Raw genomic sequence first — 22761 nt, forward strand, 5'->3', positions numbered from 1 at the left:
CTATGAACTGCCACCACCCCGCCAGCCTGCCTAGGAAGGGTGGGGAGCCCGTGCAGGGCACATGTGAGCACTGGTCATCCTCTCCAGGTGGGGTAGGGCTGCGGGGCTGGAGCATGGGGTGGAGAGAGAGAGGGGTCCCCCCGCCCAAACGCTGTCTATCCGGGGGCCCTTTAAGGACCAGAGGTGTTTGCATAACTAGAGGCCAAGCCACTGCACTTTCGCCCAGATGTCGGTTGAAGGGAGCCCCTCCTCCGGTAGGGGATGCACACAGATGCAGGGCTGTGCACTCATGCAGGGCGAGGCAGCGGTGGGGGATGGAGGGCGGCTGGGGCGCACAGGGCAGACCGCTTTTCCCCGCCCAGCCCTCAGCAGCACACAGCACAAAGCACAAGCCTGTCCCTTCCCCCTGCCCGGCACCCGGAGGACGTCCTGTAGCCACCCAGACAGCCCCTACTCCCACCCATGGTTCTTAGCCAGCGTCCGTGGCCGGACTCCCAGGGTCGGGTCAGATTTCAGAAATACCACTCCAATGCAATACCCAGATGTCCCCCTTGGCCCGAGTCACTAGCCACCATTCCTGCAGCCCTTCAAGTAACCAGCTTGCCTGTTGTTGCTTCCAGGAAGCCTTCCAGGACTTCCAGGCTGCATCAGGGGGCCTGTGGATCCTCCATTTGGTCCACATTACTTTTCCTTGTAACTGCCCAGGGACGTGTCTATCTCCCCAATGAACGGGGTGGGTGTGGGGGGGCTCTCCAACGAACAGGATCCGATTCCTCTCTGTGTCTGCTCTCAGCTCTAACTCTGGCCCCAGCTCCCATATTACCTCCTCAGAAGACCTAAGTTTGGGCAGCACAAGTAAGGCAACAAAGAATGCCTTAGTAAGCAACAGATACAACGTAGCCAAAACTTACAAGGGGTGGTGCTTAAAGAGTATTTCAGTAACAACAGAGACATCCAGTCTCTGCCTCCGAAGCAGGAGTGAACTATCTATCCTATGAATGAAAAAGTCAGTGGCTGCACACACCCATGCAGTTCTGGTTTCTAAATACTCTGTGCCCGATCTCAAGGCAATATTTGAGCAACGCTGTGTGCAAATGACTTACGTGCTTGTCAGATTTCCCCAAGGTCCCAAGCCGCGACCCCTTCACCTATTTCCAGAATTTCAATCAGGTATGTTCACTGAGTCTCGGAGGAATACTGTCCAAGGCTGAAATAGGTGAGCAGCTACCTGCCCTGTGGCTCACGCCCCGGTCTCGATCCGGAAGTTACCACAAGCATCTTTGACATGTCATCAACGCAAGCGCCACGGCTCTTGCTGTCTGAAAATCCTCAAACCCCAGAGCCAACTTCACCAAAACGTAGGACCAACCACTCACTCAGGCATGTAAGTACGAGGCTTTGTTTCCCGTGCTAGTCCTCTGGGCTCTTAGAGTTCAGAAACACATCCCAGTGCATCAATCGCACCATTTCTGCAGAGTGGTGTGAATTTCATCGTGTAAGAAGGTTACAGTAAATACAATTACTCCAAGCACGTGCACGGGTACAACCACGCCTCCTCAGAATGTGCAGACCAGGGGAACCTCTGGACCCTCCATGCACGTGAAAGGGAGACATGGCCGTGGAGACACTGGACTTTAGTGTCAGAAATGAGCCCCTTTGCGAAACAGCACTGGTAACGTACATCCTCAAGGGCCCTGGCATTTGTCCCGGATAATGGCCCACCAAAACCTTTTTCTTTTTATTCAAAACTGAAAGATTCAGGGGCACCTGGGTGGCTCAGTTGGGTAAGCCTCTGACTCTTGATTTCCGCTCAGGTCATTATCTCACCATTCGTGGGGACAGAGCCCCGCTGACAGCACGGAGCCTGCTTCGGATTCTGGGTCTCCCTCTCTCTCTGCCCTTCCCCTGCTCATGCTCTCTCTCTCTCTCTCTCTCTCTCTCTCTCTCTCTCTCTCTCTCAAAAATAAACAAACGTTAAAAAAATACAAAAGTGAAAGATTCGAAATCCATCAAGAGGGGGAAAAAGTGACCTCCTCAGAGAGGCTCTGCCCCCCCAGCCTCTTACTCTGAACGCATTTCTGGAAAATTCTAGGAACATGTGGGAAAGTTCCGAGTGTCCTGACTTGGGGCCTAAATTGCCCTCAGCTGCTTCCAGTCTCTGGCTAGCCACTCCACACCCCCCCCACCCCCAACACACACACACACACACACACACACACACACACACACACACACACACACTCATTGTATGCCAGGGGGCTGGGGTCATAGCAGGAAACACACCAAATGAGGATCCCAGCCCTCATGGAGCAGAGGTCCTGGACGGGGTGAGGGTTGGGGGTGGCAAATACTATACATTTTATTATTAATTTATTTCATTATTCTGGATAGTGGAGAGAAAAATAGGGCAGGAAAAGAGATCAGAAATGGGCAGTGGGGGCTGCAATTTTAAACAGGAAGGTCAGGATGGTCTCTCTAAGAAGACACGAGGAAGCCACAGGGATAGAGCATTCTCGGCAAAGGGGACAGGCTGTGTAAAGGCCCTGAGGCCGGGCCATGTGCAGTAGCTTCGAGGCACAGAGAGGAAGCCCACAGGAACAGAGGGGCATGTGGGAAGAGGTCAGGGCAGGGGGGCGACAGCCTTATACTACGACCCGCCCTCACCAACATCTCAGATGAAAAAGGAGATCCAGACGCAGATGTTTCCAGAGCTCATCCTGCCTGCTCTCCCTCTCTGTCACTGTCTTTGTTCCCTGCCATCTCCTAATAGTTTAGTGAGACTCCCTTGCGCCCGCGGTGGCTCCTCAGCGCCTGCGGGGATCGTCGTCATAACTGAGCCAGGGCCAAAAAGAACTGCCCTTAGGCACACCCATCCCCAGTGTAGACAGGGATGGGGGTGGGGAGGGCAGTCGTGGCCACAGCCTCCTGGCTCTCAGCAGGACCCCCAACCAATCCAGGTTCCGGAGTCCGAGGCTCTGAATCCTCTCATTAAAGCCTCTGAAGCTGGTAGGGTTTGGGGTCTGCCTGGCTCAGTAGTGGGGGTGGGAAGGGGAACCAGATCCAGGTGACCAGGCCCTCGTCCACATGCCTTACAGGGAGGGGCGGGGAGGGGGCCGAGTCCTTTCTCCTCCACCTGCAAAGGGAGTGACAGCAGGCCGATGGCAGGGCCGCCCTCACGACACTCCGGCTTTGGTGTTTGCTGACCGCCATCCGGCATCCCTGTCCCCTCTCTGAGGGTGTCCCGCCTCCAACCCCCAGCTCGGGGCCCTGCCGGTCACTGCCGCTGCCCCCTCCCTCCAAACCCCCACCTGAGCCCTCTCCCTGGCTACTTCAGTGTTTCCGAGAAGTCTCCCAGGTCAGCTGAGCCCCACCACATGCAGGGGGAAGGCGGAAGCCTGCCCCCCACCCCGCTGGGAAAGGGGGTGGATTTGCTCCCTTCCTCCTGCCAGCAGCCGCCTCGGCCATCAAGGGTTCCAGAAATGACCACCGTAGGGAGGCCACAAAGCAGCAAAGCAATGCCCCTGCAAACTGCAAAGAGGTAGGGCTCAACTCCTCTTACCCTTCAAGCGAGGACCCTCCCAGGGCCTGCTGTTACTGGACCCGGGAGCCCTGAGACCTTCAGTCTCGTCGTCTGCCCCTCTGCCCACTCTCCTCCTTGCTCCCTCTGCTCCAGCCCCCCCCCTCCGCCCCCCCAACATTACTCCTCCAAGTAGTGTGCAGCAAGGAAGCTTCCTTTGGTGCACCGCTCGTCCCCGGTGCCTTCCGGTGCAGGTACTTCATAAATGCATGCTGGATGAATAAATGACGGACGTAAGGGTGAAGAGGGGTGGGGCCAAGCGCAGGGCAGAGGGGTTCTCCAAGGTGTGGCTGGCAGGCACGTGGCCCCCCTCCTCAGACACACGGTCAAGGGATCCTGGGGCAAAATATGCGTTTGGGAGCCCAAGATGGGATGGGGAGAGAACAAGCTCCCGGCCATTCATTGTGGGGAACTGGAGTGACAGCCTCATATTAACAAAGGTATAAAGTCGAGATTGAAGGAGGAGAAAGACCTCCCAGATGCCACTCTGGTCAGAGCCTCTTCAAGGGTGGCAAAGAAGAGTCCATCTGGGGGCATCTGGGTGGCTCAGGTGGTTGAGCGTCGGACTCTCGATTGTGGCTCAGGTCATGATCGGGAGTTGGAGCCCCGCATCAGGCTCTGTGCTGAGCCTGCATGGGATTCATTCTCTCTCTCTCTCTCTCTCTCTCTCTGCCCCTCCCCTGCTCGTGTGCTGGCATGCACCCCGGTGCTCTCTCTCCCTCTCTCAAAAGTAAATAAATACACTTAAAAAAAAAAAAAAGAGCCCATCTGAATGGCTTGGGGTGGGGTGGGGTGAGGGTGGGAAGGACAGTCAAGTAAGGGAGTAGAAGTCCTGCCACTGAATTATTCATGCAGAGGATTCAGAAACTCAGCTGGGCTGGCCATTTCCTTCTTTTTTTTTTTTTTTAAACGTTTATTTATTTTGAGAGAGAGAGAGGCTGCACGCGTGCGCATACGCGCAGGTGAGAGGCAGAGACAGAATCCCAAGCAGGCTCTGCACTGTCAGCACAGAGCCCAAAGAGGGGCTCGATCCCACCAACCCTGAGATCATGACCTGAGCCGAGATCTAGAGTGGACGGTTAACCCATTGAGCCACTGGCGCCCTTCCTCCTTTTTCCCCAGAGCCCTTGCCAGCTACTCCATTTCGTCCTGCCCTCTCTCTACCCCCCCCCCACCCCCCATGGGGACCTCTCCCAACCTCCAGCCTCCCTTCTTCAAAGCCCGCCTCCAAGCCGGCTGCGGAGCAGGGACACAATTTCCAGATGCTGCAAACAGTACCTGAACTCGCACCCGAACCGGTTCCCCGATCAGTGGCCGTTCCACTCCGCCCCCCACCCCCGCCCCCTTCAAATCTCTCCGGGATCCAGGCGCCTCTCACTCAGCTCCATCGCGATCTGGACCAGTCAGCTGCCTCCATGCTGGTCTCAGCTCCTGCTTGTGGCTCCTCCCATGCACCCCCCCAGTCTCTCCCCACTGGAGTCCCTCTGCTCTGTTACCTCTTAGGCGTCCTCAGTGACCCACCAATGGTCACCTCCTCCGAGAAGCCTTCCCTGACCCCTCCCCAGGCTGAATCAGGCCCCTCCTCTGGGCTCCCTCCCCCCACACATCCAGGCATCTGCCGTTTCATCAGGTGCTTATTAGCAGCTGGGCACCACACTCGCCTCTGAGGTGATGACGGCTATTATTTCCATTTTACAGGTGAAGAAACTGAGGCGTGAAGGAGGTGAAGTCACTAGCCTGAGGGCACTGAACTCATACAGGCAGGACAAGGTCAGAGGCAGCCTCCGGACAGCCGGAAAGGGGACAGCCTGCGGTGCCCAGATAAGAGCGGAGCATGCGCCCCCCCCCCCCCATGCCTGCTTTCCTGTGGGCATCCCAAGGGTGATGGCCCGTTCCCGCTCCCCCCTGCCAAATACAGGAGCCCAGTGGCTCCTGGGCCGAGTGATCACTCCAAGCCAGGCGCTGGGCCAACCAAACACTTTACACGCCTGACTCACTCAGTCTGCAGAAGGCAGGCCCTGGGTCTGGAGGTGGGCGCAGTTACACAGCGCTCCCATTTCTGAGAGCAGGCAGAAATGGGGGCTCCTCAGGCTGTGCACTCCCACTGGCTCTGGAGCCCAACCCCTCGGGCGAGGGGCGGCGGGGGGGGGGGGGGTGATCAGCCAAGTCCTTTCCTAGCCAAGTCTTCCTCTGATCAGAACAACATTCCCAGGGATAGGTTCTACTGACCCATTTTACAGATGGGCAAACAGAAGCTCAGAAAACTTTCCCTGGGGTCACAAGGCCAGGTCAGCGACCAAATCTCCCAGCTCACTCCTACCGCCTCTCCCTTCCCCTCTCAAGACACTCGCATTGGGAGTAGGTGAGCCGGAAAGGCACGGACCGTTCTGGCTTGGCCCGCCCCAGCTCAGGTGTGCTGCGTGAGGCTCCTCGTACCCCTGCCCCAGCCATGCTGATTCACAGCAGCTGCTCTTGGAAGGGGGCTGAGTTGAGCCTGGGGAGCTTCAGAGGCCACCCCACCCTCCAGAATGTGTTCCTCAGGCAGCCTCCCTAAAAGAGACCCAGGTCACCCTAGTGGGGCCAGCGCGGCCCCTGCACTCGGCCGCTGGACACCTCCCCTGGGTGTGGAGTTGGTCTCCAGGAGCCTCCCCCATCGGGCGGCATTTCAGGGCGTTCGCCAGTCAGACGCGGCCACAACAGCCCCACCCCACCTGCTTCTCCCTCAGTTTCCCCATCGCGGAATGAAAGGCCCCTGCATGCCCCCAGCTGCCAGTGCCAGAAATCTCCTCCCAGCGTGTTACTTCACGCCCCACTTCTAAGCAGGCAGGGAATGCAGAGGACGTCTTCTGCCAGGATGCGCCCCCCCCCCACCCGCTTTCCACCGCTCCTTCCAGGGGGGCGCAAACCAGCAGCCTCCTCCCGGGTCTCCTCCCATCCCTCCTGCCCACAGCACGGGGTCTTCCTAAGACACAACACGACCGGGGCGCTCACTTGGCTCTAAGCCTCCCGTGCCCCCCCCCCACCCCAGACCCGAGAGTGGAATTCACTCACTCCCCGCCATCTTCGAGGCTCGGGCCAAACTCTCCCCACCTCCAAGCCTCCCTTCTCCGCGCTCCAGCCACGCTGGCCTCCTTTCTGCCCCGCAGACACACCGGGCTGGGCCCCGCCTCGGAATCTTGGTGCTTCCTGGGCCTCAGCAGCCCTCGCTGGCGGGTCCACTCAGCCCGGATGACACCTCCTCCGACAATCCGTCCCCCACCCCTTACCCCGTCTCCCCGAGGTGTCGTCTTCCCCGCACTCAGCGCGGGCTGGAGCGATCCGAGTCTGTTTACGCCGTTGCCAGCCGTCTACGCGGCCGGGCTGCGAGGCCAGGGCCCCGGCTGCGCCCCCAGCGCGGGCACGTCGGTGGCCCCCACGCAGGCGCTCGGTGTGGGCTCGCGGGTGTCAGACCCACACGCCCGCGGCGCTGCTCGCGTTCACACATCCGGATGCCCCCACCCCCACCCCCACCCCGCGTCGCCGCGCCGGGCTCGCCCCCACTCCCGCCCGCCTCGCAGCCGCGTCCCCGGCGCTCGCGGCGCCGCGACCCTCGGGGGAGCAGGGCTCGCTCGGCGCGGCGGCCGGGGCCTGGGACCGGATGGGAAGCGCCGAGAGGCCGCCCGGGGGCGCGGTGATGGGGACCGGGGCCGCCATGGCCGCGGAGGCGGGGCCGGGGCTCGCCGCGAGGGTGGCGTTCCGGGCGGCGTTCGGGGCGCGGGGCGCTCGCTTACCTGGGGGCGCAGGCGGCGGGGCGCAGCGGGGACGGACGCGGAGAGGAAGGAGCAGGCGCGGCCCGCACGCGGCAGCGGGACTCTGCTCCCGGGGCCCCCTCCGCCGTGGGCCCAGGAGGTAGGCAGGGGTGGGGGGGCGGGGCCTGGAGGGGCGGGGCCGGGCCGGGGCGGGCCCCTGCGGGGCGCAGGGTCCGGGCGGCGCTCGGCCCCCTCCGCGGCCTAGACCGCTTCCCGGACCCCCCGCCCCGCGCCGCGGGGCCCCGGCCTAGCTCCGCCCCCAGGCCCGCCCCCACCCCCACCCCCGCTCCAGGCCTGTCCGGAGGCGCGCCTGGCCGAGAGCCAGCGGCAGGTCCCCGGGCTGCGCCTTATCTCTCTCCTTTGAACCCAGCACCTTCGGCGCTCAGTCTGGCTCCTGGTTCCGTTCCGCTCGCCGCAAGTCCGCGCGATCCCCTCCTGCCGGGTCCCCTCTTCTGGCCCCGCCCAGACCCGCGCATCTGCACCCACACCGCGTGTGCCCTGATCGCCGGAGCACACGGGTCGGCCGGGCATCGATTGCTGGGGAGGCCCCGACTGTCTCGGGCCTCAGAAGCCACCTCGGGTTCCCCACTTGTCCCAGATTGAAGACCGAGCCGCCCCAGTTCGGAGGCGTGGGGCGGAAGCCCAGTTGGGAGGTTGGGCGTAGGGGAGGGCAGGCAGGCGGGTGGGGTGCGGGGGGTCAGGAGGCAGAGCAGGGGAGACAGGCCCGCGTGGGTGGTGGGGCAGCCCCCAGCCCTCTCTTGCCGGATGGAAGCGAAAGTGACCCGGGGTCAGCAGTGCGCGGGAGCAGGGAGCCCCGGCAAGCCTTGAACGGAAGACGATCCTGGATGGGGCGCAGGTAGTCTGTGAGCGCCTGGGTCGTACCCCCGGGAGGGGGGGGGGCGGTACTCACGGCCCAGCTGCCCCAGCCGAAGGCAAGGGGGTTCCAGAGCTGCTGGCCAACGGCCCCTCACCAAGTGGCTTCACCTTTGAACAATAAGCCTCTCCTTGAAGCACATCCAGGGCGAGGGAGGGAGAAGGCCCGGCCTCTTGGGCGTGGGGCCCTAAGCCGGTTGCTTCACGTTGCTGAGATTTGATTTCCACACATGGGAAGCAAGAGGGGCCCGAGAGCCTGTGCCTGCCAACCCGCTTCTGGTCTCTGCACTTGCTGTTTCCTCCACGAGACTATTTTTTTCTCTTTTCAAATGTGCGCGTCCTTCTCCCTCAAACCCTCCCTCCCTCCCCCTGTGCTCCCAAGAGCTCCTTTGTGCACGGGGGAGAGGAAGGGCCATAAAGCCACTTTCCCAGTTGCAGGGCCCAGGAGCTGCGGTTTTATCGCCTTGCACCTGGGGGGGGGGGCGCGCTCAGAACGTGACAGTCGTCTGTATTAATAGTAACTGGAGACATTGTGGAAGGGGGGAGTCCAGGCCCCAGGGGAGAAGCAGCAGATCCCTGGAGAAGTAGAGGGGGAGGCCCCTGAAAAAGGATTTGGGTGGGCCAGGGTCAGGGACAGATTTCTTGGCTACCCTATGCCCTCCTTTTCTCCTGCCCCCACCCCATGTGTGAGCAGGGAGTATTCAGGACAGGCTTCCTGGAGGAGGTGACATCTGAACCCTGAGAGGTGAATGGATGGTGGCCTTAAGTGGAGTTAGAGTCCAGAGGTGAGTGAAGAGGGCAGCAGGGTGGGGCCAGCCACCAAGGCCCTCCAGGGCTCTCCCAGGAGAGGGACAATCAGACTTCAAATTGGACTCTGCCGTGGGGGCCGCTGGGGCCTGGTGGAAGGGGTACGGACAGGGCTCTGGGCATCAGGGGAGGCCAGGATCTGGTTGGTGGGAGTTTCTAAGCCCGAGAGCCCAGTGTGGGGTGTCTGGGGAGGGGGAGGGGGAACCCTAGGGAGGCCCAAAGCTGGGACCAGAGGCAGAGAGGGGGAGCGCCTTGCTTCCCCCTCCCCTCCGGGTTTTCACACCTTTTGTGCTTGAAGGGCAGACCCAGGTGGAGGATGCTGTACTATCTGAAGATGAAGAAAGGGGCCATGAGCCAAGGAACGCAGATACTTCTAGAAGCCGGAAACACCTTCTCCCCAGGAGCTTCCAGGAGGAAAATGTGACCCTGTGGACACCTGGATTTCAGCCCAGTGAGACCCGTTTTGGACTTCTGACCTCCAGAACTGTCAGATAACTGTGTGTTCTTTTAAGCCACCAAGTGAGTGCTGACTTGTTACGGCAGCGATAGGAGACTCAGACCCCCAACCTCCCGCCCAGAGTCCTGCTTGTGCTCTCAGAACCACCCCCCCCCACACACACACATCTGGACTCAGTTTCCAGATCAGCAGTCTGGGGCCCCATCCAGGTCAGACCCACAACCCCTGCAGCACGCACCCATCACCCACCCCTCCAGACCTCTGGGCGGGGCTGCTACTCCCTTGTTCCAGCAGGGTGGGGACTGAAATCCCACAAGTCTGTCTGTCACTGCCTCTCTGTGCCCTGCAGTGCCCAACTCACGCCAGGCCTGCTGTCCCAGGCCTCTCTGTGTCTGGCTGTCCTCCCTGGCCTAGCCTTTGCCAAACAAGACCTCTGTCCTCAGTGGGGGGCTCCTCTCCCCAAAGGCAGGAGCCCCCAGTTCAGACAGTCCTGGGCTCACGTTTGTGCTGTGTGAACTCGGGTGTGTGACACGGCCTCTCTGAGCCCCAAGGTGTCCTCATCTGTAGAATGGAAGAGAACCAGGCCATCTGGGGGACAGATAGGTGGAGGGACCCCTGCCTCCATGCTGTTTCATCCAAGTGGCCTGAGTCAGGGCTGGGGAGGGCTGGGATGGGTCGGATGGGGTGGGTGGAGAAGCCTTTATGCTGTCTGTTCCTCCTGCCTGGAACGCTTTTCCTTCTTCTTGCCAGTCCGCGTGGCCCCCTCCCGCCATCCCTTGGGCCTTTAGTCAGGGGTTCACGCTGTCCACCCATCCTGCCCCCCCCCCCGCCTGCCACCACCCCCCCCACCAGCTGTATCTCCCCAGCCCTCCTCCCTCTCGGTTCCTTTTTTATCCTGTGCCTGACAGCCTCCTCCTGGAAAATGTCCACCCCTCAAGGCTGGGGGGCAGGGGGGGTGTCCCATCTTGATCCCCCAGTGACCCTAACGCTGAAACAGGGCCCGGTACCCAGTGGGTGTTTCACAGATGTTCCTTAAGGGCAGAGAGGATGGGGCGAGGCAAGGTGGGAAATGAAGTTTTCCAAGAAGGGCTCTGAAGAGGGCCTACTGGGTACGTCTGTGAGTTGGCCTGCCTTCTTGTCCGTGTGTCTCCAGGTCCCTCTGGGTCTCTGTGTTTCTGTGTGTGTGTGTGTGTGTGTGTGTGTGTCTGCAGGGGTGTCTCTGTGTTTCTGGGGTGTCTGTACGTGAGCGTCTGACTGGACGCACACAGCTTCAACTTCTCCGGCCACGGTGGGGGGTGGGGGGTGGGAGGGGGGATACTGAGCTGTTCTCCCTGGAGCGACTCTGCCTCCTTCCATCCTGCTGCTGCCTCCCCAAGGGCCCCGCCAGCTTCCCAGTGTCGGCGGGATAACCCACTTGAGTTGGTGACGCCTGCCTGCCAGCCTGAGGTTCCCAGCAGCCGGGCAGGGAACAGCATGACGAGGCTCCCGTGCTGGGAGCTTTATAGAGACGAACATACCCACCCCTGTCTGTGGAGCAAGTGCATTAAAAATTCCCATTTCAGGGGCGCCTGGGTGGCTCAGTCGGTTAAACGTTCGACTTCTGCTCGGGTCCTGATCTCATGGTTTGTGAGTTCGAGCCCCGCGTCGGGCTCTGTGCTGACAGCTTAGAGCCTGGAGTCTGCTTTGGATTCTATGTCTCTCTCTCTCTGCCCCTCCCCCACTTGTGCTTTCTCTCTCTCTCTCAAAAATAAAATAAACATTTAAAAAAAAATTCCCATTTCCACAGATGACGACACAAGCCCAGAGTGGTGCAGTTAGCTGCCCGAGGCCACACAGCCAGAGAGGAAGCTTGAACTCAGCTTCTCTTGACCTCTTATTCTCTGTCAGCCCCTGCTTTCTTTCCTTTTGCTGGTTTTGGGGGGGGGGCACTGGGGTAGGGTCACAGAGGATCCTCACCCCTCACCTTCCCTCAGCCCTGGCAGACTCACATCCCTCACTCTTTTTATTTTATTATTATTATTTTTAATGTTTATTTTTGAAGGAGAGAGAGAGTGTGAGTGGGGGAGGGGCAGAGAGAGAGAGAGAGAGAGAGAGAGAGAGAGAGAGAGACATAGAATCCAAAGCAGGCCCCAGGCTCTGAGTTGTCAGCACAGAGCCCGACGCGGGGCTCAAACCCACAAGCTACATGATCATGACCTGAGCTGAAGTCAGACGCTTAACCGACTGAGCCACCCAGGCGCCCCTATTTTATTTTTAAAAAATAATCTCGGGGGCGCCTGGGTGGCTCGGTCGGTTAAGCATCCGACTTCGGCTCAGGTCATGATCTCACGGTCCGTGGGTTCAAGCCCCGCGTCGGGCTCTGTGCTGACAGCTCAGAGCCTGGAGCCTGTTTCCGATTCCGTGTCTCCCTTTCTCTCTGCCCCTCCCCTGTTCATGCTCTGTCTCTCTCTGTCTCAAAAATAAATAAACGTTAAAAAAAAAAATCTCCACACCCAACTTGGGGCTTGAACCCACAACCCCGAGATCAAGAGTCACACACTCCACTGACTGAGCCCACAACGTGCCCCATTTTCTTTTCTTTTTTTAAACAAACAATCTCATCTTATGTAGTCCCCTTTTTTTAAAAATGAGGTAAAAAGTATATAGCATGAAATGTACCACTGTAGCCATTTTTTAAAGTGTTTAAATTTGTGTTTAGTAATCTCTACACCCAACGTAGGGCTTGAACTCACAGCCCCAAGATCAAGAGTCACATACTCTTCCAACGGAGCCAGCCAGGCGCCCCCTGTTGTAGCCATTTTTAAGCGCACAGCTCGGTGGCACTAAGTATATTCACACGGTTGTGCAACCACCCCCACCATCCATCTCCAGAACTTTCTCATCTTTCCACACTTGAGATTATGTCCCCATTAAACACTGACTCCCTAACCCCTACTCCAGTCCCTGGAACCTGCCATCTACACTCTGTCTCTACGAATTTACCCATTTGAGGTATCTTATATAAGTGGAATCCTACGGTATTTGTCCTTCTGAGTCTGGCTTGGTTCATTTAGCGTAACGTTTTCAAGGCTTATCCACGTTTCAGAACTTTATTCTTTTTAATGGCTGAGTAATATTCCACGGTATGAATGGACCACATGATTTATTCATTCGTCTGTTAATGGACACTTGGGTTGTTTCCACCCGCTGGCCGTTGTGATCGTGCTGCTGGGAACATGGGTGCACAAATATCTCTTTGAGTCCCTGCTTTCCAGGGATACCCAGAAGAGGGATCGCTGGCTTATACAATAATTCTACGTTTAACTTTTTGAGGAAACTGAACCTTGGCTTTTTAACTTAATGTTCCTGGGAGCCCAATGCAGGGCTTGAACTCACAACCCTGATATCAAGACCTGAGCTGGGATCAAGAGTAGAACGCTTCACTGACTGAGCCACCCAGGCACCCCACTTTTTAAAAAAAATTTTTTAACATTTATTCATTTTTTTTTTAATTTTTTTTTTAAATTTTTTTTTTTCAACGTTTCTTTATTTTTGGGACAGAGAGAGACAGAGCATGAACGGGGGAGGGGCAGAGAGAGACGGAGACACAGAACCGGAAACAGGCTCCAGGCTCCGAGCCATCAGCCCAGAGCCTGACGCGGGGCTCGAACTCACGGACCGCGAGATCGTGACCTGGCTGAAGTCGGACGCTTAACCGACTGCGCCATCCAGGCGCCCCAAACATTTATTCATTTTTGAGAGAGAGAGACACACACAGAATCTGAAGCAGGCTCCAGGCTCTGAGCTGTCAGCACAGAGCCCGAGGCGGGGCTTGAACTCATGAACCGTGAGATCATGACCTGAGCCGAAGTCAGATGCTTAACCCACTGAGCCACTCAGGTGCCCCTACTTTTTATTTTTTAAGTAAGCTTTATGCCCAAGATGGGGCTTGAATGCATGACCCTGAGGTCAAGAGTTGCACATTCCCCTAACTGAACCAACCAGTTGCCCCGAAGTTCTTTTTAATATTAAGGAAATTACTTACTCTCTGATACAAGCCGCAATATTCCCCTTGCCCTCCCAGTTTGTTGTAGTTTTAGCTTGTTTATAATCTTCCCTTCCCATGCGCCTCTAAGGATTTTTAGGAAGTTGAACTCACCTTTTTCCTTTGCAGCTTTTGCGTTTAATTATTTTTTGTAGGAAGACCTTACCTATTCTCAAATTACTATTTTTTTTAACGTTTATTTATTTTTTGAGACAGAGAGAGACAGAGCATGAACAGGGGAGAGGCAGAGAGAGAGGGAGACACGGAATCTGAAGCAGGCTCCAGGCTCTGAGCTGTCAGCACAGAGCCCGAGGCGGGGCTTGAACTCACGGACCGTGAGATCATGACCTGGGCTGAAGTCGGACGCTTAACCGACCAAGCCACCCAGGCGCCCCTCAAATTACTATTTTAAAAGGCCCCCATGTGTTTTTTTGTTCCCTAGTACTTTTATGATTTTCTTTCCCCGTGTAAAACATTGACCCATCAGGAACTTATATTGAGGTAAAGTAGGGATCCAAGTTTTACGTTCCCAGTGGTCCCAACGGCATTCACCGCCTCATCTGTGTTTTCGATGCGCACTTTGGGGAGCCCACTAGGGGTGTCACGTCTGCAAGGAGGGTGGTTGTAAGGTGTGGAGGGAAGCTAATGTTGTCACAATATGAGAACCACTTACTACTAAATTGGCGACTTAGGAAATCGGACTCCATCTGAACCTTCAGGATTATTTCAGCAACAAACTGCACCCACAGGAAACGATCTTTTTGTTAATTTTTTTTTTTTTAATTTTTAATCAATTGTTCTCTGGTGTGGGACGTAGTCAACATTGCCCCCGAAGTTAACACAGCAGTGCAAGTCTATCACAACATGATACGGTCAGTCTTGCGACCTGGTATGATTTCACGTGGTGAAGAGAATGGCTGTGGACCTGGACCCAAATGCAGGCAAGTTACTAAGGAATAAACGAAACAGGGAGAAGGTGGCCAAGCCTGCTACAGGGAGAGTGACTCAAACCCCAAATGGTCAGACGCAGACCTGTGCCGGGTTTCCTGGGGCCACCATGACGAAGTGCCACAAACCGGGCAGCTCGCACAGCGGAGGCTTAATCCTCTCACAGTGCTGGAAGTTCAGTGTCTGAAATCAAGGTGCCCACAGGGCCGTGTTCCCTCCGATGGCTCCGGGAACCGATCTTTCCTGCCTCCTCCAGCTTCCACTACTGTGGGCAATCCTTGGCGCTGCTCGGCTTGTGGACACATCATTCCAGTTTCGGCACATGGCCATTTTCCCTCTGTGCACGTCTGTGTCTTTGTGTCCAAACTTCTCTTACGCCGTCATTGGATTAGCGGCCGCTTCTACTCCGGGATGACCTCATCTTAATTTGATTGATTTGATTGCATCTGCAGAGATCCCATTTTGAAATAAGGTCACATTCCCAGGTACCACCACAACATATCTTTCTGGGGGACACAATTCAACCCACAATAGCATTTTTGTTTTATTTTCTGTGTGTGTGTGTGTGTGTGTGTGTGTGTGTGTGTGTCTGTTTCCCCCCAAATGATTCCAGAATCCTATTGAAATATTAAATGTGAATTATTGGGGCGCCTGGGTGGCTTGGTCGGTTAAGCGTCCGACTTCGGCTCAGGTCATGATCTCACGGTCCGTGAGTTCGAGCCCCGCGTTGGGCTCTGTGCTGACAGCTCAGAGCCTGGAGCCTGTTTCAGATTCTGTGTCTCCCTCTCTCTGACCCTCCCCTGTTCATGCTCTGTCTCTCTCTGTCTCAAAAATAAATAAACGTTAAAAAAAATTTAAAAAAAATGTGAATTATTGAACACAGTTTGGGGGGGGGATGCCCTTCCAAAAAATCCCCAATGAACTAATTTCTTTTTTTGTCTGTTTGTTTCAGGAATTAGCCTGTAGTTTCCATTGTAGCTCACATCTTGTTTACTCTCAAGTAGAACGAATTCCTTGTCATAATTTGTACTCTGTTTTCAAAAGAAACAGTTCCTTCCAATCAACCCTTTTGTTTCTGGCTCCGGCCTTTTTGCTGCCAGTGTTAATTGGAGGGACTTTTCTCTAGGACCAGTGAGCCAAAGCTGATGAAGAGACCCCTTGGCAATTCCAGGTCAATGTGCTGGGGGTGTGAAGGGGGAGAGCACAGGATATTCAGGACGTGGGTAGGAGGTCAGGGTGATGTTCCCAAGGACAGAATGTCCCTCAGCTGAAGAGGCAGGTGGGCAGGGATGTGGGGGGCGGGGCGCAGGGAAGAGGAGGGCCCACTGAAACAAAAGCCCAGTGTGACCTGGGGCGGGGGGGGGGGGGGGGGCGGGCAGCATGAGAGATACTGTCCCTTCAAGCCATTCAACAGCCGCAGGGCTCACCCTTCACGCAGCTACGATTGGGTTTCTATAGGAGAGTGTCGTGCTCTGATTTGCAGTCTGAGAGGTCACAGGGCCTGCAGCGTGACAGATGCATGCAGGGGACAGAGACACGGGAACCTGGTTTCTCCACGGGAGAGTGTCTGGAGGCTGGTGGTACCCTGCGGAAGGAGGGAGAGGAGGTGTGAGGGAGGTCTGGTGGGTGGGTCTGGACTGTGCCCAGCATGATGTCCCTCTCTGGCTGGGTGGCCAGGTGGGTGACCCTGGGGGGGGGCGGACGGGCAAGGGCAACAGCAGACTTGAGGGACGGTGCTGGTGTCTGAGAGAGGGGCGCCCTAGAAGCCGTCTTGGGTGTCTGTCTGCACTGGAGATGGGGAGTCCCTGGTATCAGCCCCAGGAGAGGCGTGGATGGCAGGAGGCCCCATGGGTGACAGTCCCTGTGGGTGAGGGCCAGAGGAGGGGGCATGGGGAGAGGCTGGGCTGAACTACAGTTGGGTCACCTGGCTTGGGCCTGTCCTGCCGCCACCCTCCGCATCCAGGCAGTGGAGGCCCGCGGAAGGATCAATTCAGACCTTGAACTTGGCCTCTAGACCATCCTGGGGCAAAAGCAGTATGGCACTGGCCCAAGGTCACACAGCCTGTGAGCACCGGAGCTGGGACTGGGAGCCAGCGAGCCACTGGTGTCTGTGAAAAGCTAGCCGCCCTGGGTGAAGCCTGCCCAGTGCTTGTTCCGGTGAGGACAGGGGCTGGGGTGGGGGGCGCAGGGGGCGCAGGGGGTGCAGGCGAGCAGGAGACAGGTTTGGCTGAGTCGCCCAAGGTCTGCTGGCTGGCGGGCGGGCGGTGTGAGCTCGGGGCGGGGCTGACCTCACCTCGCCTCCCTGGAACTTTCTCCGCCAGCCCCCCCTCCCCTCCTCCTCACTTCCCCTTCGGAGAGCTGCCGGCGGGGGGGGCGGGGTTATCGGCGGGGGGGGGGGGGCGGGGAGTCCTCCGGAAATAGGAGGAGAGAGGAAGAAATCCGAGGCCAGACGCACAGGGCTGGGGTAGGGGGCTGCAGATGGGCGGAGGCTTGGGGCTTCTTCCCAGCCCGAGAGACCCCTGTGTGGCTCAGAGGGATGGGGCTTTCCCCGGAGGAAAGGACCCCGGGGTGAGCCACTAAGCTTTTGCCCAAGACTCGAAGCCTCCTTTTGTATTTTGCAAAACCCAGAGCGCCTTGGGGTGAGCCTCCGAGGGCAAGAGTGTGTCACGCCCGCCACGCAGTCTGGCAAAGAGGAGGGCAGGTGCCAAGGCGTGGAGGTTTGAAGCAGCATGTTTGGGGCTGGAGGTTAATTTAATGGTGCAAAGAACAGAGAGGGGAGGCAGAGGGAAGGCTGCAGAAGAAGCAGGGCCGGAGCCGGGAAAGTCCTTACAGACTTGGAGCTAATCTTGCGGGGCGGTAGGGAGCCATAGAAGGATTTACAGCAGGGAGGGCCACAAGTCTCTGGTTGTCTGGAGGAGGGCTGGGGCCCGGGGAGAGGTGGGGCAGCGTGAGAGTTGCCCTGGGCAGAGTTGATGAGGCCTGAATATGGCGGAAGGATAGAAGGGGAGGGTTTTTAACTTTTAGAACCTTTTATTTCAAGTTTATTTATTTACTTTGAGGGGCGCCTGGGTGGCTCAGTGGGTTAAGCATCCAACTTTGGCTCGGGTCATGATCTCGCGGTCCGTGAGTTCGAGCCCCGCGTCGGGCTCTGGGCTGACAGCTCGGAGCGTGGAGCCTGCTTCGGGTTCTGTGTCGCCCTCTCTCTCTGCCCTTCCCCTGCTTGTGCTCTGTCTCTCGCTTTCTCAAAAATAAATAAAGATTAAAAAAAAAAAAAAGTAGGGGCGCCTGGGTGGCGCAGTCGGTTAAGCGTCCGACTTCAGCCAGGTCACGATCTCGCGGTCCGTGAGTTCGAGCCCCGCGTCGGGCTCTGGGCTGATGGCTCAGAGCCTGGAGCCTGTTTCCGATTCTGTGTCTCCCTCTCTCTCTGCCCCTCCCCCGTTCATGCTCTGTCTCTCTCTGTCCCAAAACTAAAAATAAAACGTTGAAAAAAAAATTAAAAAATTAAAAAAAAAAAAAAAAAAGTAGCCAGGACACAGACCTAGGGGAGAATATCAGCAGCCCCTAGAACCCCTCCTTCCTGTCACTCCCACCCAGGGTAACCCCTAACTCGACTTTGAACAGCATACAGTCATTGTGCCTGCCATTCTGGTTTTAATTCACATCTCCCTGATGACTTGGGATGTCAAGCATATGTTTACCTATTGGCCATTTGGAGATCACCTTTTGCCAAGGGCCCATTTTTCCTTTGAAGTTTCTGCCTTTCTCTTCTTGGTCCGTAAAGGACGCTTTCTATATGCCGGACCCATGGGGGCATCGGGGCTACCTTCATTCTAGTCCCTCTGGTCCCCCTGGCCACCTCCATCACGCTGATGCCCCCCGGCTGTGTTGACCATCCGGCTGCACTCCACTCTGGCCACCAGACTCCCCGGCCATCAATCTGCAGTGACCTGATTTCTCTGGCCACCGCAGGGAGGCGCACTTGAAAGACGCAAGTACCCAGAACAAAAATCACTGCCTCCCCCCCCCAGAAAACCACTTCCATAATCTGTGTCTACTTTACCAGGAAGAGAGAAAACCATATATAACATATAATGCTATTGTGTGTGTGTTATGTAATTTATATAAATAGCATCACACTGTATTATCATCACACAACTTTTTTTTTCCACCCAGAAGTAGGTTTTGGGGATACGTTTATATTGAGACAGAGATAGAGAGGGGGAGCTGGTCATTCCTTCTTCACTCCTGTATAATATTCCATTTCTTCACGTGACTGCAAGAAAGTCCTTGTATCGGGCTCCCTGACACCTCTCAGAAGTTATTTCTTTTTCAAAACCCACTGGCCACTTTTTTTTTTTTTTTTTGCTGCCTCTGCAGTAAATGGTTCCATTTTATTGGCCATTTGGAGACAACCTTTTGTGAAGGGCCCGTTTTTCCTTTGGGGTTTCTGCCTTTTTCTTGTTGATTTGTAGGAGCTCTTTATATATACTGGACACAAGGCCTTTGTCAGATTTCTTACAGCAAATATTCTGGAAGAAGTTTTGGGAGGCACTCAGGAGGTAAGGTCGCTAGATCTAGGCGGCTCAGTGGAGGAGAGGGAAAGGCAGGAACGGAAAGCGATGTCCTCATCTCTGGGGCTAAGTGTCAGGGTTGACTGATGCGACCATTGCTGAGGTGGGATCCTAGGAGGAGCCACAGGTGAGGGAGGTGCTGGTGGATGTGAGGAGTCACCAGAATTTGTCCTGCAGCGACACAGACAATATGGAGCGCCACAGGGAAGGGCCCCTGGGTCAGCTGCAGACTTCGGAAATCGTCTGCAGGATAGCAGGGCATTTTTCTTTTCTTTTCTCCTCTTTCTTTCCTTTCCTTCTTTCTTTCCTTTCCTTTCCTTTTCTTTTCTCTTCTTTCTTTCCTTTTTTCTTTCCTTTCCTTTCCTTTTCTTTTCTCTTCTTTCTTTCCTTTTCCTTTTTTTTCCTTTCCTTCCTTTCCTTTCCTTTTCTTTCCTTGTCGCTTTGTTTCCCTTTCTTTTCTTTCCTTTTCTTCTTTTCTTTTTCCTTTCCTTTCTTTTCTTTCCTTTTCTTTCCTTTCATTTCCCTTTCTTTCCTTTCCTTTTCTTCTTTTCTTTTTCCTTTCCTTTTCTTTCTTTCCTTTCCTTTTCTTTTATTTTTTGAGAGAGAGAGAAAAAAAGAGAGAGAGAGAGAGAATGCATGCAAGTAGGAGAGAGGCAGAAGGAGAGAGAGAGAGAGACAGTCCCAAGCAGGATCTATGCCCAGCTCAGAGCCTGACACGGGACTTGATCTCATGACTGTGAGATCATGACTCAAGCTGAAATCAAGAGTTGGCTGCCCAACGGACTGAGCCACCCAGGCTCCCCTATTTTTTTTTTTAATGTTTTGCATTAAAGATTTTTTTAGAGAGAGAACACAGTGGAGGAGAGGAGAGAGGCAGAGGGAGAGAGAGAATTTTTTTTTTAAGTTTATGTATTTATTTTGAGAGACAGAGAGGAAGAGTGCAAATGGGGAAGGGGTGGAAAGAGAGAGAGAGAGAGAGAGAGAGAGAGAGAGAGAGAGAGAGAGAATCTCAAGCAGGCTCCACACCCAGCACAGAGCCTGACACAGGCCTTGATCCCACAACCCTGAGACCATGACCTGAGTGGAAATCAAGAGGCAAACGCTCAACTGACTGAGCCATCCAGGCGCCCCACACTTAAGTTTATTGATTTATTTAAGTAATCTCTACACCCAGCGCGGGGCTCGAACCCACGAACGGTGAGATCATGGCCTGAGCTGAAGTCGGACGCTTCACCCACGGAGCCACCCAGGTGCCCCGATTTTATTGTTTAATGGACTTTATTAGGTTCGCAGCAAAACTGAGTGGGAAGTACAGGGAACCTCCATAAGCCTTCTGCCCACATGTGCATAGACTGTGCCATATCGACCTGGCAGAGGGACACCTTTGTTACCATCGAGAGACCTGTACTGACATCATTATCTCCCAGATCTGTGGTTTACAGCTGGCTCCGGGTGGTGTGCATTCTGTGGGTTTGGACGCACACGCCACGAATGAATCTGTCATTGTGACATCACGCACAACAATTTCACTGCCCTAAAAATTCCCCTGCCTTCTGCCTGTTCATCCCTCCCTCCCCCCAAGCCCCTGGCACCACTGATGTTTCCACGGTCTCTTCACTTCTGCCTTTTCCAGAACGTCACAGAGCTGGAATCCTACAGCGTGTAGCCTTTTCAGACTGGCTGCTTTCGCTTAGCGATAGGCGTTTAAGGTTCCTCCGTGGCTTTTCGTGGCTGGATGGCTCGTGTCTGTTTAGCGCTGAATAATGTTCTCTTGTCCGTGTGTCCCACGGTTTACTTATCCATCCACCCACTGGCGGACATCGGGGCCGCCTCCAGGTTTCGGCAATTATGAAGAAGGCTGTTATGAACATCCGTGTGCAGGTTTCTGGGTGGGCATAGCTTTCGACACCTTTGGGTAAACAGCAAGGAAGGCGATTGCTGGATCGTATGGTAAGAGTATGTTTAGTTTTGCGGCTAACTGCCAAACTGTCTCCCAAAGCGGCTGCACTGTTTTGCATCCCCACCAGCAGCGAGTGAGAGTTTCCTTGCTCCCCAGGCAACAGAATTTTTCTTTTAAAGATTTTTTATTTTTATTAAAAAAAAACTTTTTAAATGTTTATTTATTTTTGAGAGAGAGAGAGAGAGAGACAGAGCGTGAGCAGGGGAGGGGCAGAGAGAGAGGGAGACCCAGAATCCGAAGCAGGTTCCAGGCTCCGAGCTGTCAGCACAGAGCCCGACTCGGGGCTCGAGATCAGAAACCTCAAGGTCATGACCTGAGCCAAAGTCGGACGCTTGACTGAGCCATCCAGGTGCCCTAAGTCTATTTATGTATTTTGAGAGAGAGAGAGGGACAGAGAGAGAGAATCCCAAGCAGATTCCACACCAGTAGCATGGGGGCCCCATTCAGGGCTTGAACCCACAAACCATAAGACCATGACCAGAGCTGAAACCAAGAGTCAGCTTAACCAACTTAGCTAACCAACAGAGTCACCCAGGCGGCCCTGGCAACGAGATTTTTAATCACAGAAAAATCTAGACAAAAAATTAGGTTCCATCTATATGCTTTTTCTTTTCATCTAAGCTTTTTTACTTAGAATTTTATATGAAAACACTTTCCATATTGTTAAGAAAAAAATCTTTCTGTATTGTTAGAAAAACCTTCCCATATTGTTAAAAATGTCCACAACATTTTTGATGACCGCATTATAGATTTCATCATCTTATTTTTTTAAGGTTTGCTTATTTATTTTGAGAGAGAGAGAGAGACTGAGAGAGAGAGAGAGGGAGAACGCACATGCGTCAGTAGGGGAGGGGCAGAGAGAGAGGGAGAGACAGAATCCCAAGCAGGGCCCACACTCAGCAGAGCCGGATGCAGGACTCGATCTCATGACGGTGAGATCATGACCTGGGCTGAAATCAAGAGTCAGTCACTTAAGGGTGCCCGGGTGGCTCAGTCGGTTGAGCATCGACTCTTGGTTTCAGCTCAGGTTATGATCTCATGGTTGGGGGGTTCGAGCCCTGCATCCGGCTCCGAGCTGGCAGGGCAGAGCCTGCTTGGGATTCTCTCTCTCTCTCTCTCTCTCTCTCTGCCCCTCCCCTGCTCTCTCTCTCTCACTAAATAAACTTAAAAAATTATTATTAAAAAAAAAACAAACAGAGACGCTTGACCGACTGAGCCACCCAGGATCCCACTCATGTTATTTTTAATTTTATTTTTATTTTTTAATTCAACTTTTTATTTTAATACCAGTACGGCCAACAGGCAGGGTTATATTGGTTTCAGGCGCAAATCATCATGTGCTGGTGCTGACCTACCTGCGTACCTCAGTTTGCGTTACCTGAGTATCGAAATAATGCTACGGGGAGTACTGTTATGGGCAAATATTTGCCTACGTCTCATATTTCTGCGGAGTGAATTCGCAGAAGTGGAAATACTAGCTTGAAAGAGGCAAACATTTTGTGATTCTTGGTACACGTTGCCAAACGCTGTCCAGAAGGCTGCAGTTTATGCTGAAAGCCGCCAGCCAGCGCGAGATTCGGTAATTAAAAAGAAAACAACGCACGTCACTGTTCAAACAGACAACAAGGTGTCTCCTTTTTCACCAGTAGTGAGCATCTCTGAGAATTCGGGGGTCGGATGTGTTTTCCTCTCCTGCTTGTTTCACGGGTGTGTATGACTTCTCTGTCCCTGCTCTTTTCCATGTCCTGGCTGGAAT

The 22761-nt window shown here is 55.1% G+C and overlaps 1 protein-coding gene and 1 long non-coding RNA gene across 4 annotated transcripts in view; one reads left to right on the forward strand and one right to left on the reverse strand.

Annotated features, from left to right (window-relative positions):
- The window catches only part of CERS4 (ceramide synthase 4), a 35026-nt gene extending 27548 nt beyond the window's left edge, over positions 1-7478 (reverse strand). The window contains exon 1 of one of the 3 annotated variants that reach the window (XM_030298748.1): positions 6844-7008. The gene's annotated coding sequence lies outside the window, so the exon portion shown is untranslated. Of the gene's footprint in view, positions 1-6843; positions 7010-7347 lie in introns of those variants that run through there. The other 2 variants (XM_030298712.1, XM_030298722.1) reach the window with 2 other exon arrangements.
- Positions 7479-8066: 588 nt separating this feature from the next.
- On the forward strand, positions 8067-11105 carry LOC115502917. Its single transcript, XR_003965232.1, has 3 exons — positions 8067-8221; positions 8933-9023; positions 9344-11105. It is a non-coding gene; the product is annotated as an uncharacterized LOC115502917 (long non-coding RNA).
- Positions 11106-22761: the final 11656 nt, after the last annotated feature.

The sequence above is a fragment of the Lynx canadensis genome, chromosome A2 (assembly GCF_007474595.2).
Source record: "Lynx canadensis isolate LIC74 chromosome A2, mLynCan4.pri.v2, whole genome shotgun sequence".
Classification (NCBI taxonomy): Eukaryota; Metazoa; Chordata; class Mammalia; order Carnivora; family Felidae; genus Lynx; species Lynx canadensis.